We start from the raw sequence: 26,845 nt of genomic DNA, 5'->3' as shown, positions 1-26,845 counted from the left end.
TTTTTAGTATCGGGTAGGAGGGAGATCAGTGTTAATGAGAATCCTTTAACTGTGATCTTTTTGCCACAAGCCTGAGGTTCAAGAGTAGTCAGAGATAACAAACACCCCTGAAAAGGTCCCAGATGAGCGCTCTGTGTGTTACTGATAGTTCTGGCATGGGAAGCAGAGAGAATGCAATGACTGAGAAACCATAAGCCTCACAAAAGTGGCTGGATTATCTTTACACACACAGCCACATAGTCTCTTTTTATCAGATCTGAGAAGAAAGGGAATCCCTCCTGTGTCATTCTCTTTGGGCTTTTCTCTCTCTCTCTCTCTCTTTTTTTAAAATGAAGAATCAGGCTAGGACTCTGCTTACTAGACTTGATTTCTCCTCTCTTCTCCCTATGGCTCTTGAGAGAGCAGGAGGAGTGCAAAAGGATGCAAAGGAGATCACAAGCTTGAAAATATGGGGATTTGCCAGATCCTCAGGTTGTGTAAATGTGAATTTTTCAGTTGATTCCAGTGGAGTGGGGTCGATTTATGCCAGCTGCATATTAGATCCATTATGTTCTGTAGGAGTTTCTGGAATTGAAATCCTGCTCGTGATTCTTCTGATTTTATTTAAGTTTGCTACTCTTTCACAATGTCAAAATAATGGGGATGAGGGGATTAAAACTCCTGATAATGTACTCTGCTGATGCTGTAAGGAAAATATTCTGCTTTCTGAGTCATTTGCCCTGAGCTGACTTTCTTTTTTAATGGTTCAGGGGTTTCCTTCTTTAGCCATAAACTGCATGCAAATTCTTTTTTTGTGTGTGTGCCTGTGTATGACAGTGTGTGTATGTGAGTGTGCGTGTGTGTCTTTCAGAAGCTAAGCCAAAGAGAGAGGCTGTTCCTTTAAAGCAAAACTGAAAAAAATGCCTTCAGGCGTCCTATTACAGTGGAATGAGCCAAGGATCAGGATTTGCAGCTCAGCTATATAAACCCAGCAGAATCTGGCTGATCTGACCAGTTTGCCTTACTGTCAAACGTTTCTGTCTTTCACAGACTCACACGCAAAATTAGACAACGCAACTTCTCTGAGTTTTGACAGGACGGCAACAAAGTCAGAAGCCGATAGCTGACTTAACATCATATTTATTTCATGGAGACTGCTCACAGCGGGATCTAATCTCTGTCAGAGTCTATAAGGTAAGTCTGCTTCCTTCCTGAATTAAAAAAATCAGGAGTTCTTCTCCCACACAAGTTTGCAATTACACAGTGTTCTGTCATGACCCTCATAGTTATGGCTATCAGTCTGAATAGTCAGGGATCTTATTAGGGAATATTTTTGAATTGAAGCATGCCTGTCTTCAGTTTGTCTTTATTGTCCGGTGTAGTAATAATGTAAGAAATGTCTCAATGACATCAGTCTGATCCAATAAATGAATGAAGGATGAGTTAGTTGAATGCTGGACGTCTCCAGAAATATAGACAGAAGCCTAATTGACAGGAAGGGTAGATAATCAGATTTGGGATTTCCTCTTGGCTACTGAAGTAATATAAATGTTTCCCCCATCCTCACCTCGTGTACCAGACTAAATCCACTTGCAGTTCTTAAACCTCCCAGGTAACTCCTCTTCATATGCTATTGTGTATAACTTGAAAAGAGTCAGGACCTTTTCCTTTTTAATTTGCTGCCTGCACACTTATTTGCACTGAAGCCTTTGTCACCTTCCTCCCCGCCCCCACTGGGCTCCAGTTTCTTTTAAAAGTATGTTAACATTAGTCTGCAGTGGGGAGCAAAAGACAAAGGAAGATTCAGCTGGTATTTTATTACCAGTACTTAAATGGGTGGGTTCTGGGGAGCGGGAAGGTGAAATTCTCCATCGTGGTGGAAAAATGGAGACACTTGCTTTACAGTGTGTCTTAACTACTTGCTCCCTTGTGCACTGAGATTTTCTGCATGACTGTGTCTGCACTTACCAGTTAGGCTCAAATTGGCTTAAAATACAGAAGCTGACTGGGAGAAGGTGATCGCACTTCGCTTCATTTAGGAGTTAAGCCCACTTACTCGAAACTTTGTGTTATATCACCTTTGCAGAGTTTTCCCTGCCTGATTTGCTCTCTGGCTACTAGGAGATGGAGTTTTTGGCAGTTATTCTAAACTTCTGAAAAGTCTGTATCATACTATACAGGAGAAAGATATGTTCAGATTGAAATTGCGGTGACATATCCTCTTGCACAGTGGAGACATAAAATTAAAAAGCATAATAAAGATATTTATCAAATTTTCTTTCATTAAAAAAATAGAAATCAATGAAGTGCATGCAATTCTATGGACTGCGTAAACGGCTTATTGTCAAGCTGTTGTGTTTGTTTTTTTCCTCCCAGTTTATTTTTTTTTAAAAAATCATATTAAATAATGGGAATTCATTTTACACACTTCCTGATTAATGTTATACCTGTGTTTTGTTTTATTATGCTGGGGTTGTGCATTTGCCTTTTAAAGCTCTGAAATCTTAAGCGTGCTGTAGTCCGAGAATGAGCTGGACAGTGGGGGTTAGCGACAGTCCTTTGAATTCTAGGAAGACTTGCAGAAAAGCGTTATGATGTCTTTTGGGTTTTTTCTTACTGCTGTTGGGAACTCAGGAGCAAATGTTTGATCAAATGAAATTGTTTAGCCAAAAGAAGAGAATCTGTCTATCTGCAGTTCACCTTTCCTGGCAGTGAATTTTGAAAGTACTTGGAAGAGTTATCAGGGTGTTCCCAGTGCATCTCCTTTGCAGCTGCTACACCTCTGCACCATCGCTCAGGAAAGGATGCGCATCTGAACTGAGCAGGATGATTAGCAGCAGAAAAGAGGCAGAGTGAGAGGGATGCTGTACAGGGGACTGCTTGCCCCCACTGTCATTGACCGTATCACAGTCACTATCCTCAGCAAATTGCTATTCATTTCCCATATTTTTTGCTCATTAATTTTATCCTCTGGCTCTTTTCAGCCCAGAGAAAATTCTTTGCAAGTTTCAGTCCTTAATCCTATAACTGGAGTTACTTTATCAGTGTTTCCAAAGTAGTAGAAGAGCCAAAGGTTCTGCTGAAAAGTGTACAGTCTGCAGATTAGAATGTCATGTCTCATTTGGAGAGGAAGCTGATATTCTGCTGAAGAAATCTCATCCAGGTACGTTGTGGTGATAGGCATATGAAAAGAGAACCAACCAGATCCAATTCTCCCATTGAAATGATGATGCTTAATGATGCTAGAACTTACTGGGAATATCCCTAAACTCAGGCTAAAAAGTGCTCCACAAAATTATGAGTAACTGTGTTAGCTGGAGATTTTTTGTTAATGGAAATCTATTCTTTTTTTTTTTTTTTTTGATCCCAGCTCTTTAAGACTGGATCATTTCTCCTTGGTATGCACTTAAACTTAACTATCATGTTGCTAGAATGGCGTTTCTAAAGTTGTTTGAAGTTCAGATCGGGTGGCTTATTTTTCATATTACTGCTTTTTATAAAATATCTAAAAAAAGCCAAAGACTATTCATGTATGAAGATGTTCTGACTTGCTGTAAAGACACTGTCAAAGTTTGTTCTTGAGTATTGTTTCACATTTTGATAAGAAAATGAGATTAGGTGGCAGAGTCTGTGTTTCTCAGGACTTTTTCATCCTTCTCAAGAGTGAAGCAGAACTGAGAAGCAAGTGTGCATTTGAAACAGTGATGTTGCTTTGGAGCCAGAGCTTTAACCCTTTCATTCCCTCTAGTAAAACCATTTGAAATATTAGACCTGCTTGTGCAGTTCTCTGCCATTTTCCTGGTACAACACAACAGTACATCTGTTCATCTAGCTTTGTAGGCTGCGTTCAGAGGTTTGAGTGGTGCTAAATGGCAATGAAATTTACTGGATTGTGTAATAGTTGTCTGGTGTAAATGGATGTCCCATATTGGCAAATCTGTGAGGGAGAAACAGTGTTCGTTCAGTTGGCTGTTTCCATTAGTGAACCCTGGTATTTGTCTAGGTTGAATATTACATTTGGAAGTAAGCGTAAATGTAGAGGGTGGTGTCTGCTTCATTATCAGCTACACATTTACCTGTCCTACCTGTGTGACACGTTGAAACGTGAGAAATTCAGAGTGGTTAAAAATTACTCTAATTTGAAGCCTGTGATTTGATATATTTGTCCTTGGACACGTGCCATCACAGCCTGCTAAGCTGAAGGGCCATTGACAGTTTTAAGGTCCAGTGTCTCATAAAGCTCTAGGCTTAGAAATGGATGATTTATATAACTAGAAAGTTAGAAGTCTCAGCTTTCCATTAATAAAAAGGCATTTGTTTTGAACTGTGGCAGTTTGAGATATTGAGCTTTAAAATTGTGCTCTGATTTACCAACATGCACTTTCTCAGACTTAATTTCTGGTGTGAATTTAGCACACCCATCTCAAAGACTGATCTCTGTTATCAAAACCAGTGGTTATAAACTACAGAAGTCTGAAACTACTGTAGAATGTAATAGCTGCCCATAGTAGTTTTAAGGGAAAGTCGCTGATGGAATATTGCAGAAAAATCGTTGTTACCGAAGTAGGAAACTAAGAAAGATAGCAATCAGAGTGAATTAAGTTAATGAGTAAATATTTTATCATCGCTCAGCCTCAGAAATATGCAAAACTAGTGCAAGCAATTGTAGGACTAGTAACTAGTAAGTGTTGGACAGGAAACATTGTAACTTGAGCTCAAGAGCTGAAAAATAAGGGATGTGTACAGATCACTTATGAGTTTATAAGATGTAATTTAATTCATTAAACTGCTTGATATCAAAGTGGACTTGCTGTCCATGGCTTCTGTTGGTTTTGTGTAGGAGTTTATTAGCAGTTGATGTTACTACTGCTACAGCTTTTTAGGGCCTCATTGTATTAGAAAGAGTGAGTAGACATAATAAGTAATGCTCTCTGCCACAAAGAACTTACAATTGCTATTATTAACTGTTCAAAAAAGTTCTTTGTGTAGTGAAGAGAAAAAAGAAGGAAGAAGGTAGTTCTTTGAGGAACAGGACTACCGGAAAGAAGGAAAATGAACAACCCCGAGAGACAATCTTGAGCCGTCTCAGTTTCTGCCGAGCTCTGGGGTTTATACAAGTGTGAAACTTCCCCTAACTCAGTGCTTACTGTCCACTCGTGTGTTTGACCCTCTGCCCAATCTGAGCTGAAGTTAAATGCCTTCCACATGTGGGAAAAGTTAAAAACCGGGCATTCTTCCAGCTAGTGAAGTCTTTCAATGTATGATGTAACTAAACTGTGCAGAGTGGGCAGACTGGGGAGGAGGAGTCAGAATAGGATTCTGCCTGACGAGATGTCTCTTGATCCAGCAGAAAGTGTTCAGGCATTGAAAGACAGAATATAATAGGGATCCTTCTACCAAAAGGACAAAGTTTGAATAACTTAGTGTCTCTTTTTGACATTGACTGGAATGTTATACATGCCTTTATAACTAGACATGGCCTTAATGTAATATTTTACTGGATTTCTATATGCATCATTTCTCTCTCTCTCTCTCCTATATACTGCATATCCTGTTGCTGACAAAAAACACCCCCCCCACTCCCCCCCCCCCATAGCTTCAGGGAATATATCTGGATGTAGACTTTAAAGAATACTAGCTAATATACATTATATCCCATAAAGTACCCCTCAGACAAATGTGAGATTTTGCTGCTCAGGTTGCGGAGTCAATAATAACTTTCCATTTATGTTTTTGTTTGGCTTATGCATGAGTCAGTCACCAAAGATGAATTCATCCTGATTTGATCTTGTTGCAAGAAATTTCTCTGAATTCACATCTTTAATTGTCTTGCCACTGTAGTGTCAATTAAACTAAGGTGGGATGTTGCCAAGTTTTCAGAACTTCCAACTAGAGAGTCCCTGTGTACGAATAGCCTGTGGCATTTTGTATTCTTTGGGTAGCGGAGAACGACGTTGCCAAGTTTGCATTCAGTCATCCATCACATATTAGCCTACTGGAGGTCCATTCTTCCCTAGCAATAGGGGAGCTCTGCTTCCTACTTAGAAAGATTACTCACACAGAAAGCTCTTTCCCCATAACCAGAACCGCACAGGGAAGAGAAAGGAAGCTTTCTTCAATTCATATAAGTGCTCGGTTTCCAAACTCTTGACAAAAATGATATTGTTACATGCTTAGAAAACATATTCTTTTTAGTAATTGAGTAGAAAGTACAGGGTGGTAGAACAGAAATCTTTAATACAGATTTTAAAAACAATTGCTTGAATCATAGGCACAACAAAGGTCTATTGTAGTAGTCTGCCTCTTCCCCATGCCAGGCTGTAGCATTGACTATATGTGTATAGATATTGGCCAAGATACTCAAAGGAGTCTGAAATTGGGTGCCTGGGGAAATTCCTCTGTAATGACTTTGCTGCAACTAAGTACTTGAGCATTTGTCTGTGCCTTATCCCAAGATGAACCAGAACATGATGAGCTCACAAAGCTAAAATTACAAATGTTAATTTTCTCATAGGATTAGGATATTAACCATAATATTAATCTAAACTGCCTTGATTCTTCTTTAAATTTATGATCTTTTACACCATTCTGGCAGTACAAAGCTAAAAGGGAATGTAAATATCTTCTTCTGACTATACATGAAAATTAAACTGTGAGATCGTTTCCCTGTGTGCCCATCAGAACTGGCTAAACAGTTATTTCCACCATTACTCCTGCTGGAAAGGAATTAAAAAAAAGATTTATTTCTAAGAAAGGAGTTCACTTTTCATTCCCAAGAAATTAAAAGAACTGGAAGCAGACAGGTTTTGTCAATCAGTTTTGGGCTTGTCTCAGAGACAAGATGCAGGGTTAGCAGGTGAGAGAGCCAACTGTGAGCTGAACACTCTTGTGAATGCGGTTTTCTGCCTCTTTGCTTTGATGAACAGCCTTTATTCAGACAGGAAAGGTTCACTTTCAGTATGTGTTGTACACTTCAGTACAAGATCTTAGTGGTTATCTTCCTTCTTGGCCTGGCATGATCTCATTTTGTCAGAAGTCAGTTTGTTAGGCTTTCAAAAGGAGCTCAGTGTCCACTTTGCACTGGTTCTTTGTTTTTACTGGTTCTTTTGGAAAGCCAGCCTCTTTGGATATGCTGAATCCTCCTAAATAGTTTCTCTGTGCTGCGTGACAAAGGTCTATGCCAAGAAAGATATAAAGGTAGCTTGTGATGTGTAGGCAATCCATTCCTCTTAGTGAGACAGTGTAATGCATATTTTTCCTTTACTTGTGGCTTGTACTTCCCTTCTGCATTGCTTGTACTACAGTAATTCAAGTCTGACTCAGAATGAATGCTGCACACTGTAGACTACAAATCAAATGAGAACAGGATGCATATTAAGGGAAAGGTCTCAGATCATTTTTCTTATTGAAGTATTTTGGCAATGTAAATAGCTTCCAGGAAAAAATGCTGGCATTTCCCATGGTGAGCACTCCTTATGAATGTCCTATCTATTTTTCCAGTTTGGTGGCCAAGTGAAGTGTTTATAGGAGGATATACCATCTACAAGCCAGGGAATTTATATTTCTACTGCCAAGCATTAATTATGATGTAGACTTATACACTTTACGGGTTAGCAAGTCAATCACAATGATCCAGCACTGCAAGTGCTGCAGTTCCAGGTTTGATGGAAAGAATGCAAGACCCAGAGAAAGCACCATTCTCAAATGCATTATTTGTACTTTATTTGTCATTCTCAGGCTGTTATTTCATATACTATTTATTTGCCTTAGTAGTAGTACACTGGGATTTGACAGGGTCACTGGCAGAAGCAAGGAAATACGGTTTACTACCAGCCAGCCATGTGTGCCTGTCCGTGCTCTCCTCATCACTGGACATGGTGCCTAGGCTCTTGCATCTCTGGGAACTCAGTGTCACTGCCCCATCTGCGTACTCAAAAGCCCTGTGCTTCTGGTACTGTAATGCCATGTCAATGCTGAGGAAGGTCATTTTGGACACAGAGTTCATTTGCTTTGGTTTGGTTGGGATTCCTCTAGATTTGGGTGTGATTACATCTCCACATTACTAATGGTCCCACTGGCACTATTCAAATGGGTGAAGTCTTACCTGTAAGAACAGGGAACTGATCCTGAATTACTATTTGTACTGCTCAGAACATGTGCAGGAACCCTTAAACTGTGTTTGTTTCTGTGTATATACATAAAACTCACACTTGATGCAAGAAAAGTGTAATTTCTATAAATAGAAATATGCCCTATATATCCTATAATCCTGTATCCTAATATCCTATTAATAAGCTCTACTACACTGATAAAAAGAGGGCCTTAGTGTAAATAAAAATTGAGATTACAGTGTCTAACTTCAGCGGTTTCACTTGGGGAGAGAACTTTTTCTGCTAATATGAGCAATTATTATTTCACTTTGATATGAGGTGTGAAATATGCATATAGTATACCTGCTTGACATTGTCTTAATTACATAGTAGAGAAACTTCTTTTTGCAGAGGATGCCTTGGCCTGATCTAATTCTGGTTTGTGCTCATGTAGGTCAGGAGTACTGCTCATGGAGTAACATGGGGATAAAACCAGTCTGACAGAGAGGAAATTAGAATCCACTGAGCATTTTTCATGCATAGAGTGGCACTTCATTGTCTGCATTATTCCTTGTCCGCTTCACTGCAGCTTGCATTTCTGAAGGGATAGTTTTCTCCTATGCAGACTTTGGAGGCTGCCAGCCAAATTCTCATGTGACACAATTGCATTGATTTCACTGGAGATCTGTTGCTGGATAATTGAGCTCCACATCCCTTCTTTTATTCCAGGGCTCAAATTGCTGTCAGCTAAGACTTTAACACAGACAGGTCTCAAGTCACTGTGGGTTAAGAGAAAGAGGTCAGAGCGTTATTGGTGGAGGTCTCTCAAGTCTCCCATTAGTGTAACAGTGCCCAATTTGTTGACATTTGAAGCAGCAGCGCAGATTTTTGTCCGAGTTCAGTCACCATTGCAACTAATCACTTGCTCAGGGCTGTGTATATGGCTGTATTTTCCATTACATAAGTGCTTCTGCTTTACATCAGAGCACTGAGAAACATCCTCAGACTGGACTTTTTAGAAACAGTCTCCTCTCTCTTTCCAAATGCCTTGCACCCCATTTGTTTCGTATTTTGTGAATCTCATTTATATTTATTTTGTCTTGCCAAGCCATGGTTGATTTCACTCCATCTTCAGTCTTCATTATATATTTTGTTGTACTAAGAGTTTGCTACCCTACCCTAGGTTGCCAAAGATGCAAATTCTCAATGCTACCACATCTGACAGAACTAGGCCAAGCAGATATCTAGCCTGGGGGCTATTACTGGAAGTCAGATTTCAAGGAACTCCTTCTGTGGTCTTGTGAGTTAGAAAAATGTGCACATTCCTGCACATTTCAGATGCTAGTACCAAGGACAGAGGAGCTCTGGCAGGGAGGAAAAGCCGCCCCAGTAAACTAATAATTGGTTTAAAAGCAAAGAATTGTCTGGGGAAGGGTTACCCATATGTTTCCCCAGCTTCTTTTAAGACGACAACCAAAGTCTGCTAATGACAGGAGGCAAGTAATAATATTCGTGGTCGCCAAGAATAGCACAAGCTTTTATGACTGAGTTCTGAGACATTTTTAGAGATGTCATTTTCAGTGCTTGAATAAGTATATGGTCAAATCAAAGTAAAATTACAAACTGCATGCAAATAACCACAATGAATTCTGAAAGTATCCTGCTGCCTGCTGACCAATATCATCTGTAGCAGTTCATATTACTTAAACACTTTTTTTATTCCAGACCAATATATATGTAAATTATTTGTGCGCTCAGTTATAGCAAAGTCATTAAAACAGAAGAATTCCACATCACTTGCCTCTGTACGTGACATTCCTTCAGCTAAAATCACTTTAAATATGGAAAAGTGTGATGCTGGGTGTATGGAGTAGAATTTTGCCTAACATCTTCTGACCTCCAGGAGAAATTTTAAAAACAGCTTCATCAGAGATGCTGTACAAAGCAATGTTGTCTCAGTGTGCTTAGCCTGGTCGCTTGTACACTATGTGAGTATTTGTTGAATATGTCAATGGTTCATGGTTCTTATAAGTGCAAAGATCCTATTTGCTACTGCATAGTTTTCACCAATGTTTTTGGTAAATTTATTAATTTGGCATCTGCTTTTTATAGCAGATCACCTATTTATTCACCTATTTATATTATATTTATCAAGAGTATTGATGATTCATTTCCTCCCTCTCATTATCTGTAGAAAAGCTGATGTTTGATACCTCAATTGTGAATTTTAGAGACAAATGAGACTGTCCAACCTCCTATCTCCAGAATTGGCTGCTGCTTTGTTCTCAGAACTCTTACTCAGTGTGAAAGGAGTGGGAAGAAAATTCAGAAGTCCTGAATTTCTGCGCTTCCCATCTCATCACAAAACCATTTAGAATTTTGTGAAATGGGCTCTGGAAAACTTATAGGTGGTTTTGGAAGAAACACTGTGGAGAAGGGTCTGGAAATGAAGCGTAGCTTTGTATGTGGAATGAACGTAAGTTGCTGTGATTCATGCAAAAAAGCACACAAACCTCATAGTTTGAAACTGCATCGGCAAAGCCCTCAAAATAATTCAAAGTGAAGTCTCTAGTGTCTACCCAGAAAATAATGAGCTCCTGACAAAGTGTAACTTGGCAAAGAAACTTTCCAAAGACAAGTTTAGAAAACCGTAGATCTTTTCCAGCTCTGCGTCTTTGCTATGAGGAGGAAAAAGCCAAGAGACCAAGCGAATGCTTTTGCTATTAGGAAAGGCTTTATTAAAAGGTACAGTACATACTTAGGAGGCGAGTGATTTCTGCTGTGAGATTATGCACAACAGTTGCTTTTGCTGTGAAAGGGGTTTTTAATATTGGAAAAGGCACTAATCTAGGCTTCAGTGTCTGTGGCAGCTCTGCTATGGACCTGATTCAATTCCACATTTAACAGTCCAGAGTTCTACATGTGTCTTCAGAGACTAATGGGTAAAACTCACTTCTGTGCTGTAAATGCAAACAGGGGTTTCAGTGGAAACTAAGCAAAAGGAAGGTGCGAACACATCACTTCTGCTTTCCATGGAGTCCTTCTGAGATGACCCATTTCTATAGTTCTGCTTCTGTTTTTAGAACAGTGACAGTTTTTCTGAATCTATTGTCTTTGTTGCTGTTCGCGTCACTGACATGTCCTGCTGTTTCTAATCCACAGTTTTTGTCTAGGCTGTTTCTGCTAGTGGCTTTTTTCTTCCAGCTCTGAAAGCTACAGTAAGAACAGAGATTGCTTTGCAGATGGGAGAAAAAAGGTATTTAGCAGATGCATAGTCCTGTCTTTTCTTTTTTTTCTCTCTCAAGTTTGTAGCAAATTGCTCTACTTGGCTGATTGCTGTGCACCCTGCCATGAGTCTGAATGCAGCTCAGAAGCACCCCACTGACCTGCTTGTTTTGTTTCTCTTTTCTAAGTTCCCATTTGCAGAAATTGATGCTCAAGTGTCCAAGCTCTTAACAAAAAAACAAGCTCCAAGGACAGACTGAATTCCCTGTTAACATGTGCCTCATCTCAGTCACTGGGAGCTAGACCAGATGGGGTTGGTGCTAGTTCTCCCATAGTTACCTCTTCTAATTCTGTTTCTCTTTTAGTTTGTATGTGACACAATTGAATAATCTGCCACATAAAATAACTAGTTTGTTTCTTGTGGCTTGTCTAAAAATCCTTCTGTGGTTTGAGCTGGATGTAGTGTTCTTCTTTACTTCCTGTCTGAAAGCATGAATCACTTCAGTTGTGTAACAGCAGAAGATATTGCTACACAATGGTGGATACAGCTCATCATGGAGGAAGATTGTGTGTACATGCGTATATGAATGCTTCCTCTGATTTCATAAAATGTCTGGAGACTGTTATAGATGAAAGAGCATTCTGTAGATATAAGAATATTAGCTGGACCCATGTATTTTGTTTCAGTTGCAGATTTTTCTCAATTTCCTGGTGTGTCTCTCTGTGGGTTTTGTTAACCTTATCATTTATTTCCATGGATTCATCTTCTTATTCTGGTAATTGGCTTGGCACATCCTATGTTTTGGCTTCAGAATAAGTCTTCAATTTTCTATTGTTACCTTAGAATTTCAAGCGGTCATATAGCTATCTGCATATTTGCTACACACCTGTGGTCAGATTTTCTTCTTCAGTGCAAAAGACATTTCCCTATCTGTGATTCTTTTTCTCCCTTACATTGCAGGAGATAACACTCCAATTCTTTGCTTTTTATGGAAATGGAGGTTTGACAGTACGTCTCCTGTGAGGTCCTTGGAATACTTAGTTCACTGAGACATACGTTCCCCCTGTGAGGTTTTACCAGTGGATAAACTGAGACACACCAGATGATTTATAAAATAATTTCAGTGCAGGATGCCTGAGTTCCAGTCCTCAGTTCTAACCACGAGACCACACTATTAATCCCAAGGTTGTGAGCACTTTTTGGAGTCTCTGCCGAGACCACATGATTCTGTGGGAACTCTACGCGTCCAGCCCTAACAAGCCAGAACTATTTAGCTTCATTTCTCTCTTTATGGTTCAGAAGACTCAGACGTGGCAGACCCTTGGTTGGGAAGCTTTTGCCTTGACTGCTGTTGAGACGTAATATTTCCGCGCCTGGGGAATCCATTCAGTGGGAGACCTGTTCATTTCTCACTTTGCAATGATACTATAAGGTAACAGTCTATGCCTCACCATTCCATTGAACTATAACTCCCAGATGAACATATTCGTTGGCCGCCCTGTATATTGGTTTATCTCAAACTTTATTTCCATTTTGATTTTCCCATCAGTCAGCAGTAGACTCCCTAGTAAGTCCATCTGGAAGTTTGTATTCCCATTTTTCATAAAGGAGAGTGTCTACTCTCCAGAAAGATCCATCCTCACAGCACCACAAACCAAGGCTCTGCGGTAGAGCGGAAGTGAGCTGTGTGCTCCCTTGCCTGCCATTGTCTTCCACATGTCCCTGCAGGACAAACGCGGAAGATACTTGCTCCTTTTCTTATGCTGCCTGAGTAGTAGGACCCAAATCACGCAAACATACAAGCCACTGTTGTAAATGTCAGCTGAAATATATTAAAAAAAAAAAAAAATTACTCCAAATGAACATTTGTTTGGCTTTTTCAGCTCAGCATTCCAAGTTTCACCTCTTCACATAATAAAGGGAATAAACCTAATTTGTAAAAAAAAAAAACCAAAACCTGTGCATTTTATAGATGCAGCATTTTAATTTCCTGGGCTTTGCACCTCTAAGGCAGAAAGAAGCAGCAACATAAACCGTGTGAGACATTACTTCAGTCAACCTACTGCAGTTTGCATTATTCCCTTGAACTCATTCAGCGGCATCGTTTTTACGTGATCTTATCCTTATTTTGCCTCAAACAAACTGTATTTTTAAAAAGTAGTACAGAGACATATTTTTAGCTGCTGTGAATCACTGGAGTGCCACAGGTCACATTCACCAGCTGGTCTAACACGCTTTGTAGGAAAAGAGAAAGTGGAGTTGGCTAATACACCAGAACAGTACAATCAAATCAGAAAACTGAGAAATCTTAGTGTCTGTCTCCTCTGCTCCCCCTCCCTGCCCCCTCCCCAGCTCTTCTTTCTTCTCTTTTCCCAGTCTTTCAAGCTGTTTGTTTCACATCTTGAGCCAAGATGGTTTCCAGCCAAATATGCTGGGGGGTGCAGAGGGAGTGTTATTTGTCTGTAGTTACGATACTTTTTTTGTATAATAAGCAGAACTTGCCTTGCAAACAGAAGAATCAGTGTCCTCAAAGATGGTAAGAAACAGAAAGGTAATTGGACGATGAGTCGGCCATCAATAAAAAGCTCTTTGGCTCTTGGACCACTATTTTTGAAGTATTTTGCTACCTGAAAATTCAGTTTGGTGTCTAAGGGTGTCTTAAAATGCACTGACATGTCTTACTTCCCCATGGGCACACCTCTGCACTTTTAGAGGTGTAAATGAACATAAGATAAATTCTCTTTCTCCTCCTGTCCTGGCATGAAGGAGAGCATGAGCACTGTAGTTTCACTTCCATAACACTTTTCACTTAGTAATTGAAGTGCAGGCTGCTCTGTGTTTTATTAGAAAAAGGAGGTTGAAGAAATGATTGAGGTGGTTATTCTTTCAAAAAGGCCATTTTGTTCAAAGCAAGCCATAGCAGAAAAATCACTGGTTTCAAAGAAGATTTCCTCAGAAAGGTTTTTCAGGGTAGGAATTTTTTCTTGAGAAAGGGAACTCCTGAAATGCTGCTGACGATATTTTAGTTTTCTTCTTGCTGAGTTTTTAGAGTGGAATGAAAAGTGGCATCTTTCAATGGCAAAATGTGTTGTGAAAAAACTTTCAACCAGTTGTACCTGTTACTTGATCACACTTGATCGCAGTTCTTTTATAGTGCTCTTTTTATGGAGCCAACCTTTATACGTCTGTTTGGTTGCTCAGACATCTAATGGAGAGGACAGGGAAATAATGAAATAATCCAGAATGAGAGAAACTGAGTTAATTTTTTTTCTAATATAGAGGATCACTTATGCCACCAAATAACTAATCTAAAATAATGTAATTCTAGTAAGTACAGGTATTTAACAGCAGATATCTTACCGTTTACAAGCATCTTTGAGTGCTTACAGATAAATCAGTGCAAAACAACTCGAGGTTTGCTCTTCTTAGACTTCACAATCTATGCTGACCTTGGGTGTGTGTCCTGCAAGGGAAATCAGTAATGATTTAGTTATAACTCACCCTGTCCCTGCTGTCAGAGCTGAGCTGGTGTTCCTGCCACATGGTAAGGGGTACTACAGAGCATTACAAAAGTTGTGTGAGCTGCAGGACAAAAAATATTCTCATCCAAAGGGCTCAGTCTTTCTTCAAGTCAAATAAAAATTGGGAGCACATCTTAGTTTACCTCCCCCATAATAGAACAAAAGCCCAGTGTTTTGGTAAAGGATTTCAGTACTGCCCAAGGTAGGCGCTGTGTCACTCCAGCAGTGAGGGGCATGGGATGGCTTCTAGGAGGCTTGTGCTATTTGGATAGTGCACTGTGATCCTTCAAGGTCAAATTTGCCACATGGATGTGTAGAACTAGTATTTGCCACAGGGCTGGGCTCTGTAGAAAGTTTGAAAATAGGTTAAGACCTTTGTTCTGTCGTTTGAGAACAATGAATCCCTTTCTTCTGCCCCTTTCCCATCTTATTCCTCTCTCCTTTTCCTGTCGGATAAAATGAAAAGGAAAAAAAAACCCCACAATTTATTTATTCACTTTTCAATTCTGCCTGAGACTGTTTTTTAAAGACCCTTGTTTTGTGAGTTTAATCAGATGCTTGATAACAGAAAAAGCGTTGCTAACTAACCCGGGGTACAAAGAAGCCCCTTCAGAGGAACACATGACCTCATCGACAGGATTACTCTATCACATGAATTCAGACTCCATCGCACACCCAAAATAAACGTTAGCCTCCATTTGCAGCGAAGTGCTTTATTCGCCTCCATTCGGCAGGGCATATGCTTTGCCAATGTCTTCCTCAGTCACTGGGATTAAAGATGTATGGAAATTCAGCACAAGAGGCAGATTTTCCTGGTCACAAATAGCCTGCCGTGCACTCAAAAGCTGCTGGCTGGACCGTGCCTTTGGGCCATTGCCCTCCTGGAACCAGGGAGCTTTGGCACAGGTTTGCAGTCGTGGAGCAAGTCTGGTTTTTGCTCACAGCTCCCATTGTCTGTCTTGGTTTTCTTGAGTGCTCAGAGCCTTGGCAGCTGGGAGCTGACTCTGGGAACACTTGTGGGGTCACACACAATGCTCCCAAAACTAACCCTTTGCCAGAAGATGGCACGCATCCCTCCCTAATATATAAGAAGTGACACTATTGTATTGCCTTGATGCTCTCAGGGTCTCTAGTACCTAATACTGGACAGCATTGATATCCTTAGGATATCCTTTTTGTAGGCACTTCTCAGGAAGTATGTGGATTTCTAGCCAGGTGCTTTGAAATCTCAGTCTGGGTGTAAAGATGTAGCTTGTATTGCCTCTGTGAATGAAGAGGAGGATGTGGAGAGCAGTGCACCCTCCCACTGTGGCACGCTTTTGCTGGATAAGGTATAGCAGCAGTGACCTTAGGGTCTCAAAGAAAAGGCAGGAAAGGCTTCTGCAGTTTTTGAAGTAAAATTAACTAAAAGGCAAGATCCTGCCAAGTCACAAGCTGGAGGCCTATTTGGTGTAAGCCACATGATCCATAGTCAGGAGCCCATGAGCATGCTGGAAGGCAACACAGCTGCAATGCAGACCGAGATGTATCATCTATTTGTTTCTACTTATGCACATTTAACAGTATATTACATGAGAGATTAAACACCAAGTTATGAGCATGGTCTGATTAATTCTGCATTACGCATCTAAGTCACTCGGTAATTATCTTCCTTCATTTTGAACTCAGATAATTTTATTAATTCTGTTGGTACCAAAAATGAGTTAAGAGCTTTGGATTCCTGTGTTAGTATGGGTCTCTTCCTGAGTCTGGTTTGCTATATATAACTATTAAGTAATGCCATGTTGGATGCTTCTCATATAAACGACTGTGTTTAAAAAGCTATAAGGCTCTGACACAAGCCAAGAGAAGCTGGGATATTCTAGGATTCAGCAGGTGCCATTTCCGTAGGGTCTGATCCTGTAAATGTGAATTCTGCATAACACTTGTGATACCTGTTGGTGGGACAACAGATGTTGCAAACCCTTGTTCTTGAGGCTTCCAATTGATACTCAGGATCGTTTTGATTAAGTGAGGGTTCAATCCATTATGAGATCATCATGTTGTAATACATGCTGTGCCTTTACATTTCTTTAAGGGACAGCAGGCTGCTTTTTAGCATGACAGCCCGAACGTACAACTTTGAAGTTATCTGCAGGAGGCAACGTTCAGGGGTAGTGGCCCTTTACGCATCCTGCAGGAGTTGTGCCTGGGCAGTAAGCAGAGCAGAAGGTGTGCAGGTTCTGCCACGTTGTTTGCTGCCCTGCACTGCTGTGCAAACTGTGGCAGGGGCCGTAGCTGCACGCCCCCCCCAACACACTTGACATGGAAATCTCCTTATAGTAACACAAAGCATTTCTATAAAACTAATCTTCTTTTAATAATGTTAAACACAGGTTTGTTATTTAATTTCCTCCAATGGTGGCTGGCCTCTGGAACGGCTCCAAAGGAAGCATTGAGTTTATTCTATAAATAATTGCATAGGCATGGCCTTAACAAGAGTATCTTATACCCAGCAGCCCTAAAAAACATGGTAGTTGTTTCAGAGCAGCTCTGCTCTAGCCAGATTGTATAATTTACAAAGGCATCTCATTTGCCCTTTTCACCCTCAGTCTTGTCTACTGTCTATCTGAGGCCTACTTAGAAGGTGACTGTGATTAAACCTTATTAAGAACTGTGGCCGCTTAGCTACTATTGTTTAACACACTTGGGGCTTCATCTAATATAGGTAGTGTATAAAAGCATTAAGAGACAACCTCTAGCATGAAGATTATAGAACTTAGGCAGAAAAATTGAGAGCAGGGAAAGTCTTTTCATAGGGGGTAAACTGAACTAAAACTCTCTAGAGGAACAATTGGAAACATAAAAAGAAGTAATTTAGTTTAGTTATTTGCACTTTGTTTAGGGTGCAAATCTCCCATAGACTTATTAGAAATCAGGATGATAATTGACTTGGCTAAACTCATGCCAGAAATGAGGAATGATCTCAGATCTCACAAGTCCCAGCACAGTGCCATTTCCACACGCCTGGCTCTCCTCTGAGTTCTTGCTCCTTTGCTCTTGATGGAATAACAATAGCAGCAGTAGTATGTTCAGGCAGAATTTCTTTGCTTTTCTCATGATTGGCCAGGTAATTCCTAAGAAACATAAATCAAAAAAGTCTTTAGGACTATGAAACTGGAAGGCATCTCTTGTTTGTTGAGTTCAATATCCTGTTATTGCAGGCACCTCATCACATAATCTGTTTTTCACTTCTGTTTAATTATTGCCTGTTTTCAGCAGTCATTTTCTCCCAGCTGTATCTCTGCCAGCTGACTTAATTTTTCATTTAATTCATGGATTTTCTCATTACAATTAATACTTTATTGATCAAGGGTGTTACTGATACTGGAAGAAGACCACCTCTGATCTCTGAACTTTTGCTCTGCTTCAAAAAACAGCCAAACTCATTGTTTAGTTTGGAAAGGTCTGTTCTCTCTCAGATCCTGAACAAGGATAGACCTAGAGAGATTTTCCATGGCTAAGAGTACAAAACTTTTGAAACAAAGTAGTTTATAATGGAATAATCATGCTAATTTAACTCAAAATAGTCACTGTACGACCGAAGATTTAGTCTCTCATGAGGCTCCTTTTATGCTTATCATTCAGAATTTACCATAGCTCTTTCACATTTTTATGGATGTTGGCTTCAGTGGGTTATTTTTCCTTCCTCTTTTGTGGCACTGTCATGCTGATGGCTTTGAAATATGAGCCTTTGCTAAATTCTAAATTGTACACAAAGCAATTAATTAAAATGCCTTCCAAAACAGCCTTGGCAAAGCCCTGTCTATATGCTGCTTTTCAGCCAAGGTAGAATGGGTGAGGCTAAAATGAATCCAAATGGTTTTATTTAAAGATGATGTACAGTAGGATCTATGAACCAGAAACTATACAGCTTCCCCAAAGTAGAAATGTCATCTAAGAGCCGAAGCCAAAGATGAAAAATTAACTGGAGTGAAGAGTTCACGCTTAGCTGAGTGATGTTTAATGCAGGACCTCAGGGGCTGGATGGGGCAAAAAATATCTGTGTATTTGTTTTAATTGCTGTTCTTTGAAACAGTCTGAGGTATAAATCTGATCGCAATTCTAGTGATCACCAGGATCTACTGTAGGGTTCATTTATGGTAATCTAAAACTTGTTTTGTTTTTATTAGTAATTCCAGTGGCATGGGCAAGGCTCTCAGAATATGATAGATACATTCTGCCTATGAAAACTGATCTATGAGAGCTTGGAAATCAATCATGAATTAACTGTGCAAATTAGTTCCTATCTCTGCATTCAAAGTGCCCTTATTTGTAAGCGTTCTCTAGTCCCATGAAGGGGGCTGCTCTTAAATGTGTGGTGCCAGCACTAGATGAAACACAGGTGGCTTCAGGGTGTATCCAGAGCTCTGAGTTGTGGATGCTTGCCCCCATGAAACACCGACTGCCAGTTTGCCCTTAAATAAAAAGGATTTAAGTCATGAAGGCAGACTCGTGAAAAGGAAAGTATGGTATTAGGGTCTGGTGCTGTAAGGTGCTATAAATGCCTTCTGGGAGGTGCTTGTGTTTGAACTACTGCGATGGGACTCAGCGAAGCTGGATCAGCTTTGTGAGTCTTGCAGTGGGTAAATACTTAGGCCTAAATGCAGAGGCTTCTAGGAGCTTTGGTGTCTCAGTGCTAGCCTCTCGGTGTCTCAGTTTTCCATATTTAAAGTGGAGGAATGACACTTTGTTTGTCCACTATAATTACAAAGTCTTTTGGAGAAAAGGATTTCTGCCGCACCTACAGCACACATGGATGCCATGGGGCCCTTGTTCTGGGGCTACAGACATCACTGAATCACTGCTGTAACAGAAAGTGGATTTTAGTACCTATACCACCTTGTATCTTTAGACTTATACTCCTCTAGTTAAACAAATGTGGTTTAAAACTTCTGTCCCAGTTGTTTCCTCTCTGCCTCTTTCTCCATGCAGTTGTTCCAGAGGGTGCTTTCTCCCTCTTTTTCACTATTATTGGACATCCACAGACAGCAAGATCTTTTTGGTTAATGCTTTTCTTCCCTTTTAACTTCCAGGAATAGGTTCAGTCTGCAAACCTGGAGCAGAGTAGGGTGGCAAAGGCTTTCAAATCAGTGCCTTTGCATTTTGCTGTTTATAAAAGGGATGGTCACTGAGTCCGGATCCATAGTTGTTTGCGGGTTTTCCAGATGTGGGATTTCTTTCGTAGAAATTGTAGAGTATATGCAGGACGTTTTTTTCTTCATGAACTGGCCATGGAGGTAGAAGTGAAGTTGTTTGAATATAGATTAGAGTTAAATCTTCACAGTGCAACTTGGAAACTGGATGAAATGCAGCTTATCACACTGCATTTTGTCTGTTAGAACTTTTGAGAATGAGAGAATCAGCTTCTTTCTTTCTTCTTTGATAATTATGATCCTCTTTTCCTCTCTTCGTGCAGTCGATTTAAGACTTTGAAGAAAATTTCTGAATTACAAGTATTTATTTCCCTTTGGAGCTTCACATCCTAAGGACCTATTCATATCTGTGGTGTCTAATTAGTGTTGAAACAATTGCAGCATTTCTTTGCATACACATTCTCTGTGAGCCTTGGGGAACACAATAGATTTTCTGAATTACTCTAGATTTGACTGCCTTAAAATTCTTCTCCTTAGAATGAATACAATGTAAATAAAGAAGAAAAAAAACCCCAACAATTTGGCTTTAATAATTTCTGCTGGAAAGATTCAGTACTGATGGTTTAGGACTTACGAATTTCTGCTCTCCTCTGTGATTTAATGTAGTTTGACCTACACTGAGTATCCCTGCTGATTCCTTTGCCCTGTTGGAATTGGGAATGGAAAAAAAATATTTTCTGGAGTTATGAATGTATGGAAACAGCAGTGAAAGATGATGAAGTCAGAACTGTTCGTGTTTTGGCCTGCCATGTCAAAACGTTCAGCCCCTGCCCCCCCAGTCTCTTTCTTGGAGAACATTTCAATTTACTTCAGACTTAATCCATTTGTGTTCGAGAAGATGCCTGGAGCCTCAAGAGTCACATGCTCTTGGCAAAGCTACATTAGCACTTTTTCTTTAAAAGGTTGCATCTTTTGAAGCCTTGCCTCGTAAAAATGCACTCTGGCAGACAGTTTCAATTTATTAGTCCTCTGCAATAGCACTGCTTGTATTCCTTGTAGAAAATGCACAAATTCCCCGTGTCTGCAAAGAGAGAGTATTCCAGGTCAGCTCAAATTCCTAATGTGGCTCTTTTGTCTGTATGGCAATAGATAAAGAGAAGAACACCATGATGCCAGTGCCTACACACGTGCACTGCTGGGTACGCCAGTCTTGAGGGAACAGATGGCCAGATCACGCCTTGGTGGAAATTCTTGAAACATGAAGTTTCTTCAGTTAACAGATCACAGAAAACTATTTTGGGGTTAGCAATTAACAAACCTCAAAATGTACTGTTTTGTGTTTTCTGTAGAGGGCTATGGCTCTTCTCCAACTGAGTCTTCCTCTCTGTCAGAATCCAGCCCATTGCTACTTCTATGCAGATTTTAACAAGATGTGCTTGAATCCAGTATATGCTGACAGTATTTGATCCCCTCCTGTTGTAATGTTGGAATTATCTGTTTAGAGAGGAATTGTTTCCTTTTTTCTCTCTCTTTTCCTGCCTTTTTAAAGTCTAATTTCCAAGTCATGACATGTAGAGGGTGTCTGAGCAAATCTAATCAGCCTTCTGCCTCCTTTAAGAAGGACAGCTGAGATACTTTTTAACACCTCTATTTCTTCATTGCTGCAATCTGTTTTGATTAAAATCACACAGGGTTCTCATTTGCATATTTATCGCTCCACATACCCACAAATCATCTCACAACTCTGCCACTTCTGAATTTGCAAGAGAGACTAGAGTGGTACACTAGAACTTTAAACTATGCAAACATTAATTTAGTTTCTCACACCTGCTGGTTTCCAGCAAATATGTCTTTGAGGAAGGAAAATATTCATACATTACCTTTGCTTAGTATTCCCCGGGAGTCAGGATTCCTGGGGTTTTTTCAAGATTGATTGAAAATTTCCTATTAAGAAACAAATTTCTACTTAAATGGAAAGGTCCTGAAAAAGTTCTGATGTCGGGAGGGGAGTGGAGGCGGGGAATGTCTAAACAAAAAAAATAACCCTCACATTTTTTCAGCTTTTGACAGCCAGACTATGATGTGCTTTCAGATCCTCAGATGAAAGGGCGGCAGTGGAAATGAAAATTATTCCTTTCCTTTGTGCTATTGACAGTCCATCTTACTTCCACCACATATTATTAAGAGTATTACTAGCTAGTCATTAGGTTTATAAGGCGTGTTTTTCTAGAAACGGTCTGGTTTTTCCTCTTTGGATAACATCTAACTTTTACAGTTAGCGTTTGTACAAGACAAGGACTTTTTTTTCCTGAATCTCTTCCTGCATCAGCTGGTACTGTATAGACACCATGATTAGCTTCTCAATTCATAGCCTCTATATTTTTTTAACAGGCCAAAGAAACTCTTAAGTGAATAGTAACATACTCTGAGCCAGCCAAGACCGAGGAGTAGAGAGGAGACAGTAAGTTTAGCCTGTGGCTGAGATGAAAAAATGTGTGTTATCTTCATACTCTTCTGACTTGAACTTGGACCCAACTCTCCTTGCAGAGATTCCAAACTTTCAACACCACCACTGCCATGGTGGCTGAGCCATTGCCAAACGCCCTCTTCCCATGTCACATTGATACGGACAGCACATTTATCAGAGAGAGACTGACATCTCTATCCTGGGCACCTAGACCAATAATTTCACATACATCGCTCGTTAAGTTTATGTGCTCTAAAGAACATCTTGCACAATTTAAAAAAAAAAAAAAAAAGTACTCTTACGATGATAGCTGGTGCATCCAATGTTAGTGATCCAAGGTTTCATCGCCCAGCCTGTACCTGCACAAGCTGTACTCAGATGGGTAAGGCTACCTAAGTGTTCTTGGAAGCAAAGATGTGCACAGTAGGCCTCAGATGACTCCGAGAGATACACTCTTGGATCTGTTTTTTATCTGGTGCTGGTACGCAACTCATTAAGTGACAGAACTGCAAAATTCTGTCCTGCAGGAAGTCACTCCTGATCAAGGAAATCTAAGACATGTGAGAGGCCATGGCATCTTTTGTTATTATTTATATTGTGGTTGTGCCTAAGGGAACAGGAGGAAGTAAAAGATAACTCTTGCCCAATGAGGGTGATGGCTGTGGGAAGATGCCAACGATTGCATGGGGAGAACATGAGCTCCAGACTTTATTGTTCTGCATGACAAGCAGAATATTTTGCAGACCAACCACATAATCATTACCAAGATTTTTTGAAGCAGTTGTATTGTAGTCAGGATGGCAGGAAGACATGAGGGGCACAGTTCATTAGGATGAGTAATATTCCGTATTAGACAAACTGCTTGTAAAAAGTGGACCCATTCTTAGTCATACAAGCCTCTCGACATATCTGAGAGATATGCTACAAACATCACCGAGCTCCTTTTATATGCATTACAGCAAGGCCAAACTCATGATGAGAAGGGTCATCTTCTTTTGCAAACTCTTGCTGCAAGATTTTTAGGTGCCTGTAAATAATCCAGCAGCTGATGTCTGCAAAGAAAATATAGAGGGGATGTCTCCAAGAGGCAAGTTTAAAATCCAATCTATGTGAACCGTTCTGAAGGGAAGACGATGGGGAAAAATGAAGGAACAACAGAGCCTGACAGTTGCTGTGGCTTCCATTTCTCTCTAGAATGGCCTGCTCCTGGGTGGTCCATTGTGGTCTGAGCTGTTGTTTAGATATGGTTGAGGAATGGGAGTTGGAGAGAAGGATGTCATCTTTGTTCTTCCAGCCAAAAATATGGCTAATGTATAAATAATTGTATGAAGGTGTATTGTTTTGTAGATCTCGGATCTAGGAGTGGAGCTTAGCTAATCATGCTGGGTCCTTGACAGATCAGATGAGAAACACCTGATCTGAATTAGCTCAGATATCACACTAGGTGTCAAAACACAGAGGTCACAGATCAGACACTGGGGAATGCTTCTTCTAGACCACCACAGTGCTTCTTCATAAACTTCAAAAGGATGTCAGCCAAGATACATTACGTCTTCCAGTATCATCTGTAGGCTGAGAGGTTTGGCTGACTTGAATGCAATGAGTATCCAGTAAAAGTAATGGTGTTCACGTGGCTTTCATCAACAGTGAAGGTGACAGTGGCTCTTGTCAGAAGCAGGTTTTTCATTTTCCAGGCATATTAAAAAAATCACAGTTTGTACCGTCATAAAAGGATATGTAAACTCACGTCAGTCAGCAGAAAAACTACAATCAATTTTCTTGGTTTGGGCAAGGCCCGTATTCTTGTAGGTTGGGATTTACAAAAGCATAAGGAAATTGATGCTCGACTTTCACTAAAATTCAGTTAGGATTAGATGCAGAGCTGCTTCCAGTTTGTTCCATTTTCCGTTGGTGTTGCATCTGTCAAGCAGCCTGTTCCTTAACTACTTGAGGCTTAGGTACCAATTTTAGCTATATGACCTTGTCTCAGGGCAAAAGGTGTATAGCACATGGAATCTCATTGCATGGAAAGCAATTTGCAGACCACAAGTGGGAGTGCTTGAGAGTAAAATCCCACTTCAAATACTGTCCTGAATGTGTTTCATGAACTGGTAACCCAGTTTAGGGATGGGCCTGAGTCACAAATGAGACCTGGACCATGTCTGTCTCTGTTATTCTTTATTAGCTACCTTGTGATCTCTTCAGGGCTTGCAGACATATTTGAACAAAGAGGGTAAGTGACAGAAACGGCTTAAAGCTGAATGCTTTTCCGTGACAAGAAAAAAGCCTCCACTGCTGCTTGTTTACTTCTGATTTATTCCCCAATAAAAAGGGGTGAAGTTCACTCTTTGTAAGCTCAATGTTGTCTACAAAAAAATTAACTTTAGTAAAGTGTCTGATGTATTGTTGTCATTCTTTCACAAAAGCAGCTGTGATAGCATGGGAAAAAATGACCTCTACACTTTGGGGGAAGCAGAAGGGTGGAAGGAGCTAGTGTCTCATCTGACAAATGAATTACCATCAAAACAGTGGTGTTTAGAGAATAAATTGCTGTTTCCTCCATTACTGGTATTTCACTAGCTTACAACTAGTGAAAGCACAGTCACTTACCTAACCATTTAACCAAGCTTTTCTGGGAGTAGAAAGAAAAACAAATGCTAAGTTGACATTTATTAGGTGCGCTTGCTTAGTCCGTCCATTAGCTGCTTTTGGTTCTCACTCTACATGCTGAAGGGTTGATTCTGCATGGAAGTCAATAGATGTCTTTCAGCTCCCCTGGCTCGTATCATTTGAAAGGAACAGGTACAGACTGAGGAGGAAGAGGAAATATTGAAGCTAATTGAAAAGAATGAGTTTCAGGAGGAGCTAGTACAGCCCAGCCAGGTGCTTGTAACCATAAGCGAGCTATTGTATTATAGCTGATGAAAGATCAGACAGTGGGAAATGTTGCCTAGTGAAAAGGTGTATTGGTTGCTAAAAAGATGTTTTTACACCTGTATTGATGTGAAGCTTTCTCTCTTTCTTGAAGGACTTAGATGATCAAAGGATTTCTTTTCCTTCTCTTCCTCTCCCTTTTTCGTGTATGTCTGCGCACATGTTTTTCTATTGCTGTTTCTTACAGTGTGTCTCCCCTGTTGGAGTCTCATCTTCTGTTGTGTCTCGCTACTTCTATGCTAAAGTATTGCTGGCTATGTTACAAGCACTGACACCAGAACCTTCAACCTGCAGTGTTCTCCAGAGAGCTCTGTTTATCTGCATGCTGTAGACAAATCATCAGTATAGTTGTCATCGTTTAGGCCCAGCCCCAGCCGGCAACAAAGCTCCATGAGGCCGCTCGCTTAGTCCTCCCAGCCCCCGCGGTGCGATGGGGAGGAGAAAACACAACAAAAAACTCCTGGGTTGATACAAGGACAGGGAGGGATCACTCACCACTTATGGTCACAGGCAAAACAGACTCGATTTGGGGGAAAAACAAACCAATTTAATTTTTTAGCAACGAAATCAGAGTAGAATAATGAGAAACAGAACCATATCTTAAAAACACACCTTCCCCAGCCCCTCCCTTCTGCCCGGGCTCAGCTCTGCTCCCGATTCCTCTACCTCCTCCCCACCAGCGGCACAAGGGGACAGGGAATGGGGGCTGCGGTCAGTTCGTCCCGCGTTGTCTCTGCCACTCCTTCCTCCTTCGGGGGGAGGGCTCCTCACACTCTTCCCCTGCTCCAGCGTGGGGTCCCTCCCACGGGGGTCAGCCCTCCACGAGTTTCTCTAATCAAGTCCTTTCCACGCACTGCAGAACTCCGCAAACTGCTCCAGCGTGGGCTCTCCCACAGAGCCACGGACTTCTCCGGGCCCAGCCACCTGCTCCGGCCTGGGGTCCTCCACGGGCTGCAGGGGAGTCTCTGCTCCACTGTTAACCTCCTCTCTCTCCTTCTCACTGACCTTGGTGTCTGCATGGTTGTTTCTCTCACATCCCACTCCTCTCTTTACTGTAGCTCCTCTTCTTCCTACCTCAGCAGTCTTTTCCCCTTCTTAAATATGCTATCCCAGAGGCACTACCACCGTCGCTGATGGGCTCAGCCTTGGCCAGCGACGGGTCCAACTTGGAGCCAGGGAAACTTCTAGCAGCTTCTGACAGGAGCCACCCCTGTAGCCCCTCCTCTGCTACACAAACGCAACACAACAGTGTAAACTTACTATTGGGCTACAATCCCTGGAGTTCAGATTCCCAAGCAATTGGAGTAATTTAAAGTAATTTAAATATGGAAAAGGGCTGTAATGAGCTTAGTAGTGTTGAGATACCTTTTGACAATGTCTCAAGTTTCTTACATGATCCAGCCTTCAGTAGCCTTCAAGCAGTGGACTAATGGGTGAAGGAAATACAGACTTTTAACATTAGTTGAATCATAACAGAACATATATTTATTTTA

General features: G+C 40.7%; 1 protein-coding gene across 4 annotated transcripts in view; it reads left to right on the top strand.

Annotated features, from left to right (window-relative positions):
- Positions 1 to 1,035: 1,035 nt before the first annotated feature.
- TNC (tenascin C) overlaps positions 1,036 to 26,845 on the top strand; it is a 74,084-nt gene continuing 48,274 nt past the window's right edge. For all 4 annotated transcript variants that reach the window (XM_050907718.1, XM_050907717.1, XM_050907716.1 and 1 more), the window contains exon 1: positions 1,036 to 1,173. The gene's annotated coding sequence lies outside the window, so the exon portion shown is untranslated. The remainder of the gene's footprint in view (positions 1,174 to 26,845) is intronic.

The sequence above is a fragment of the Gymnogyps californianus genome, chromosome 18 (assembly GCF_018139145.2).
Source record: "Gymnogyps californianus isolate 813 chromosome 18, ASM1813914v2, whole genome shotgun sequence".
NCBI lineage: Eukaryota > Metazoa > Chordata > Aves > Accipitriformes > Cathartidae > Gymnogyps > Gymnogyps californianus.
The sequence above is the reverse complement of the archived record's forward strand: the minus strand, read 5'-3'. Positions and strand labels throughout refer to the sequence as shown.